General features: G+C 34.2%; 1 long non-coding RNA gene across 1 annotated transcript; it reads right to left on the minus strand.

Moving 5' to 3' along the window:
• Window positions 1-69: 69 nt before the first annotated feature.
• On the minus strand, window positions 70-3,007 carry LOC147841812 (uncharacterized). The gene is made up of 4 exons (XR_015502681.1): window positions 2,923-3,007; window positions 2,498-2,566; window positions 2,089-2,214; window positions 70-1,117 (listed from the first exon to the last, which is right to left on the minus strand). It is a non-coding gene; the product is annotated as an uncharacterized LOC147841812 (long non-coding RNA).
• Window positions 3,008-7,344: the final 4,337 nt, after the last annotated feature.

Below are 7,344 nucleotides of genomic sequence, written 5' to 3' on the forward strand. Positions count from 1 at the left end.
GAGAATTACTTGAGGTAAAAGATGGCACTGGGGACAAAGAATCAAGTGTAAAACACTAAAACATCTATATCAGTTTAGCAGTTAAATACATATTTATTTCTCAAACACCAGGTGATTATCCTACAAAATCAATAATGAGGTTTGCTATTCCAATTCATTGTGAATGAATGGCTTCACATTCACAATAGTGAAAACTCATGCTATAATATTTTTTGCATAAAGTACATCTATTTTGTTTAGCATTACTGCAGCAAAACTGAGCACCTGTGACAGTGGAACATGTAGACAAATATTTCAGTAAATTATCAAGAAAATGTGTAGAATATATGGTTTGATTCTCTCTCACAAACACAACAGTAATAGCAATTTGTTATTCCATTATTATTAGTATCATAAAAATTGCATGTTCACATGGGTCTTATAATAATGGCTCACATTTGTGAATGTAGGACTATTCACCTAGTAAATAAATTTCACTATTACATGTCACATTAAGTGTTCATATAGGTTCTGTTATTAATTACTTGTGTCATCCCAGAGACCTGTTAATCTTCAGAACACAAACTAAAATATTTTAGATTAAATGCTCATCCTCTACAGACAGCAATGGTCCCAATTGTCAAGATAAGGCACAAAACACATTGTCAAAACGTTCCATGTGACTTCAGTGATTTCAACTGTGAACATACCAAGCTCCAACAACACTTTAGTGAGGCAAAACAAAACAGTAAATACAAATGTGTTTGCGTATATCTCTCCCGCATCAGATCAGCGTGTGTGTTTACTACGAGCAGTATGCACACACCATGACCTGTTGTGGCAGAGGCAAACAAGTTATTTTTACAGTACTTACTGTGATTTAACCTTTATGACAAATGTACTGGACCTGTTACACATATATCACTATCTTTTATGAACACAAATTTCACTGTAACGGATGCTGTTGTTTTGCTCCAGTTATACCTTTAGAGAACACTGTACTAGTCAGACATCCATACAAAAGCAGAGAGTTTGGTCTTGTGTAGCAGAACTGCAATAGATGTCTGTCTGTCTAGGCTGACACTGGTTTAGGCCATCAGTATGTCCTTGATGCCCTCAAATGGAGCTTCCAGAAAACCTGCAATAAATGAAATACGAGGTTACAACTAAGTTGGTATCTGCTATTATACAAAGTGAAATTCAAATATTTATTTTTTATTGAATCAAAATTTGTCTTATAATAATCGCCACACTCAATAATTTTGACTCATACATCTGAATATTCCTAACTAAGAGAAGTGAAGAATTAGGTGTGATATCGTCAGGAAGCCCTTCGCCACCACCGGTACCAGCATTTCCAGAATTCAAATTTCAGATCCTCGAAAAAATTTCTTTTTTTTTTTTTTAACAAAGGCTGCAGTAAAGAACCATGAAACATTCAACACATCTAATAATTACAGGTTGTTGTAAACCATGCATTACATGTACTGTAAAAGCTGTTTAAAGCTTTTTAGACATATGGTTGAGAAAAACTCTAGAAGGAGTAGCACTTCTGCAAAAGTCTGCATGTAGGACAGAGAATTAAAGGGATAGTTTAAAATTTGTATTCTGTCGTCATTTACTGACCACGTTGAACACAAAAGAAGATTTTTTGAAGAAAGCTGCAAATCTATAACCATTGACTTCTATAGTATTTTTTTCTACAATGGAGGTCAATGTTTACAGGTTTTTAGTTTTTTTTCAGAATAGCCTCTTTTGTGTTCAACAAAATAAAATCATAATGGTTTTAAACCATTTGGGGAGTAAAATGTAAAAAATAAAATAAATTTTCATTCTTGAGTGAACTATCCCTTTCAGTTGGGAAACACCAGAATTCTTAAGTAGACCCTTTTCACAAGACAGATGATGCATTTAATTTCTCATCTTAATCCTCAAGTTTTTAATATTTAGATTTATTTAAATAGCATGTTTATTTATTTGTTTTAATGACATTTAATAAAAACAACTTCTCAATGACATCACATGTACTGGACCTGCTACACATGTATCACTATTTTTATGAATACAAATTTCACTGTAACAGGTGCTGTTGTTTTGCTCCAGTAATACCTTTAAAGAACACTGTAGTAGTCAGACATGCATACAAAAGCCTTGGCGTTGAGTAGCAGATCTACAGTCTGTCCAGGCTGACACAGGTTTATGCTATCTGCGTGTTCTTGATGCCCTCAACTGGACCTTCCAGAAAACCCAGAAAGTTAAAACCCATTACACCTCTTATCTGCTACTATACAAAGTGTAATTTAAACATTAATTTCTCACTAAATACATATTTGTTCCCCAATACTGTCACATAGTATAACATCACAACATGATTTCACAATAATAATATCAATATAACAATATAATATCACAACATGGCCTAACAATCAATAAACAAACAGATTAGAAAGAGAACATCACCAACCAAAGCACCAAGAAGATTTAACAGATAGCTTAGTTAAAGGTAAAGTAAACTTACATGGACAAAGCCTTTTCCATTCAATGCTGTGCAAGTGAGTGCGTCTCTGGAGTACGTTAAGTTACATGTCTAAAAGCAAAAACAACAACAACAGTGAAACGAAAGCAGTTCACTTTGTAATAATAACACTAATGATACAGCGTATAAAAATGATATTGTTTTATAACGTTGCTCAGTAACTTTAAACTGCGTTTGGAGTTTATCGCTTTGAATTTGCCATAAAAACGCTCATTTAGACTAACGTTAAACATGTGACATTACCTCGAGGTTAGCTGCGCGTCACCGGAGCGCAAACTAAACCAAACTGGAAAGTTTTAAATGCTTCAAAATTCGAAACAATACACTAAGTCACATTTAAGATACACTGTGTGTAAAACAAAATCGGGGGGTAAATAAAACATTAAAGCATCTAAAAACACGCTTACCTCTGAATTCTGCTGCACTGCAGGTCAGGTGTTAGTAATTAAGTGAAGTGAAGCGCTGCGCGTGGCCGCGTGCGCCGAGTCCTCCGATACCATGGTAACCAAACATGTTGAATATTGGGTGAAGCCATGACGTTAATTCAACATACAGACCATGATAAAAAATGTCAACGTTGATTTGTACAAGGATTTCTGTAACTTTTTTCAACCATTTATCATTCAACATTGTTTCAACATTAAAGCAACAACTGACGTATTTTCAACCACATTTCAACGTTGAAGCCTTGTCATATGCAGGCTGTTTTTCAACCGTTCAACATTAAACGTTCTATCAACATTATTTCAACGTTCAAAACACATCTGACCTTATTTCAACCATATTTCAACGTTGAAGGTCGGTCGTGTGCCGGCTGGGAAGGAATGATGTCAGTTATAGGATGATCTCAGCAGGGTTTCCTGCAGGAATTTCCAATGGGTTTTCTTTTATTAGATTTTTAGTTTTCTGCACAATGAAGTGAATTCAAAATTATAATGAAATTAAAAACAAAACATTTTTGTTCCACAGTATAAACTATACACAGTTTAAACAGTGGTTCTCATGGACCCTTTTTCACATTTTCAGGTTTCTCAGTAGCAAAAGCCATCATAGTTGAACAGTAGTTGAGTGCAGTCAGTGGGAGAGTACAACAAATATTTATATATATCTTTTTTTTACAATCCTATCAACTGAAATAATTATAAATGAAGTCCACAATTGTGTCATCAAGACTGTCAAAAAAAAAAAAAAGATAATGTGAGACTAAAGCGACAGCTAGAAGAGAGAAAAAAAAATACTGTCCTGCCCGATAGATTGCTGCACAAGGAGTAATTTGTTTTTTGTAATTTGATGCAAACATGATAAAATACATAAACGAATACTAATTTAACAAATCTAAATTATAAAAACTTTTAAGGATTTCAGATGCTGATGACGTTAAACATATAAAAGTCTTGTGAAAAGGGTCTATTTCCACCATAGGCACTATTGAAAAAAAAAGCACTATTCTGACATTTTTCCTCCATATAATACTGAGTTTATATATTATGATTCTTCAATTTATATTGGAATTCAAATACGAAAACAAGAGATTAACAAATCAGAGGAAAAAATTACAGATTTGGGAGATGCACTCCTAAAAAGGATGGTCCTAAATTGGCATTTCATGAAGAACTATTGAAAAACATAGAACAAAAAACTTAATGAATGATTCTTTAGAATATTAAATGGTTCTTAACACTAAGTAATAACAACTCTTTATTAAAAGTTCCTTTTTGAACCCAAAATAAGTCTTTTATTGCAAAAACCAACAACTTTTATTTATGAAAGAGCATCAACTTGGAATTGCAATGAAAAAACATCAGAATACCAAGTTTATGTGTGTCATAGAATTTAAATTCTAACTTTTTTGTTCAGACTTCTGATTTCTGGAACCAAACTTAGTTGCTTTATTTAATTCAGTACTTTTTCAGGTAAGCACAATGTAAATTAACATCAAATCAATTTTGTGCAGTCGCTAGTTTATAGGCTTTTTTGCAAATCAGACTTTAGTTTTAAAATTGTGACGATTGAAAAGTGAGTTCACATGCTAAAAAAAATTGAAATGCAAAGTGATAATTCTGATTCTAACTGCAAGATATAAACTCGAAACTCTGAGAAAAAACACTCAATTGAGAGCTAAAACTCTTACAATTGTTTGAAAATTAAGAGATTTAAACTCAGAATTGTAACAAAATTATTATTGTTTCTGTCACAATTCTGAATCTCAGTCTCAGAATTGCAACTTTGTTTCTCACAAATGCAAGTTTATAGGCACTATAACAATTCTAACTGTCTCACAACTTCCACAGTTACTAGTTTATTAGTGCAAGATGTAATCTCACAATTCTGAGTAGATTGGCATTTTTTGATTTGGTAATAAACAGTCAGAATTTCCATTGTTTACTCTGTGGAATAAAACAAATTCCATACAAATATCCAGTGTTGAAAATGTTTTAAAAGCTCACGTTGCTATATAAGTACAATCATGTGTAACGTAAGCGTCTCATTTTAAGTCGGTAAATCAAAATCTGCTGACTCATTTGAAATTCCTAAGGGAAACCTTGACGGAAAAGCTGTTAATTGAAAAGCTGTTCCACAAACAAAACAGCAGCTGATTTTCATGGATCATTGCACATGACAGAATGCATCAGATTTGCAGAATCAATACTTTCCTTCAATGTCTAAAAGAGCAAGTCAAATATAGCGTGTTCATTGCTGTACCGTCTGCTTCTGAATGCGGTATACGTGTCGCTGCCCAGAGCTCAAGCATCAGTCATATCAACTGTCACACTGAGCGATGTAGTAAAGATGTGTGGTGCGTCATAGCGTGCAGTATATTTGTTCTCAGTCTTAACTGAACACCACGTATACTTAGAAAACCAACTACTATGTAGTTATAGTACAACGAAAGTGAGGGGGAAAATGAAGGTTTTTCCTGCATGACCCAAAGGCGACATCATCCAGTACTTTGTTTTTTACTCCATATGGCAGTGCACTGTTGATGAAATACAATATCATATTAAACAGTAAACTATTGTTGACTGATCTTTTATTTCTTTACAAATTTACTTCGTTAACAAGTGTTTCTTTTCCACATACAGCCTAATTGGCCATTAATGGAATGGATTTGGGGGTTTTAGTGACAATGAATGTTTAAGCAAGTATTAATCAGTACTCTACTTTAACTGACTCAGACCACAACATAATTTCACACTGCAGTATTAACACTCGTGACGTCATTCGTCCAGTGATAATGAACTGTCAGCTCATGTCTGCAATCTGTCAGCAACACACATGAAGGGGGGTTTTAGCTCTTAAATGCTTGCTTATCAATAACAAAAAGTTTGGACAGAAACTTGCCGATTAAAAATATGAATACATTTATTAACAGTATATACTCTTATACTGTCTAAAATTGACCTGTCACTTTAGGACTGGTGTTGAAACGTTTGGGTTAAATCAGCTAGTGAAGTTTCATAAACTAATTTCGAGAGGAGCATGTGATCGGATTGAGCACGACTGGCTGCTCATCTGTAATCAGTAATAATCCAATCAGAGTGATCCAAGTTTAAAATAAATAGATTGTTTTCTCCCTACTGCTCTATCTTCGTTTTGGAAGAATCCCCCCTTCCACCCCATCTCCTCGTGTTTCTCCCTTTTCTAATCACACTACAGGATTTTCAACGTTGGCAGATTGCTGTGCCATTCACACTACGACTTGATTTGTGTCTTTTAATCTCTGTGGTGTTCACACTATGCAACAGTACGTAAATTATCCACAAGAGGGGGTCACACACTACATGTTCTGATAACTCATTCCCCAGCAGCTCAGTCAAGCTACCAAACCACAACCAATAGAATTTTGAATGAGTGGTCATCAGAAAAAGCTGAACACCATTGGCTGCTTGTGTGCTGATTACATCACTGACAGCCTTTCAGACTTTCAAGGAAGCTTTTAAAAACATTGTCGATCAGCTGAGCAGATCAATCACTCATCTGCAAGCTTCAAGTGAATAGATACACAGAGTTTTTAATTTTTAATTTAATGACTCTTTGAAATAAAACTAAAATATAACACCCTGACATTATAACACCCTGACATTTCCTAAATATTTGAGTATTTTTTTAAATGACAAAACAGTAAAGAACTGAGCATTTCTACCTTTAATTGCCATATTGGTCAAAATAACTGAATGCATCTCTGCTTCTTTTAGCTGTGACGTTAAATATGCGGGCATTTTTGCCTAGGAACTTCCTGCAAACACAAACATAACTTTCTGATAGCAAAAACTTCAGATATGTCTTTCAAAACAGCATTTTATAAATAAAAAATAGCTCCTGTTTGAAAGTGAAAATTAAAGTAAGGCCCAGAACTTTGCGTGTTCCAGTATCCTAACTACATATTTATAGGCTGTATTGCCAAAAAGATAATATTTTTAGAGTAATGGTGTCATAAAATATGGTGAAAGACATTCAAAGCCTAATTTTAATATCTCAAAAGAAGTTTTGAATGTAAATATGACATGACAATATGACGTCTTATGAGAACGGTCTAAATGACCAGTATGGTGATTCTAATAGTTCTAGATCCACTGTTATTATAGCCTATTCTTTTGTCCATATCAGGCTTAAAATCCTGTATTGTGAACTAGGCTTAAGGGGGAGCTCTCGAGACCTTGGATCCTCTTGGGCTCAAGTATCTCAGAGCTCAGGGTTCTCTCCCGGGACAGCATGGCAAACCTACTATAAACGCTACGCATATCACAGTGGGAACTCTTGAAAAATGAAAAATTGTGTTATCATTCACCGAAGCCTTTATTTGCTTTAAAGCAAATAAAGTTGCTTTA

This window comes from Danio rerio, chromosome 11, assembly GCF_052040795.2.
Source record: "Danio rerio strain M-AB ecotype USA chromosome 11, GRCz13ab, whole genome shotgun sequence".
NCBI lineage: Eukaryota > Metazoa > Chordata > Actinopteri > Cypriniformes > Danionidae > Danio > Danio rerio.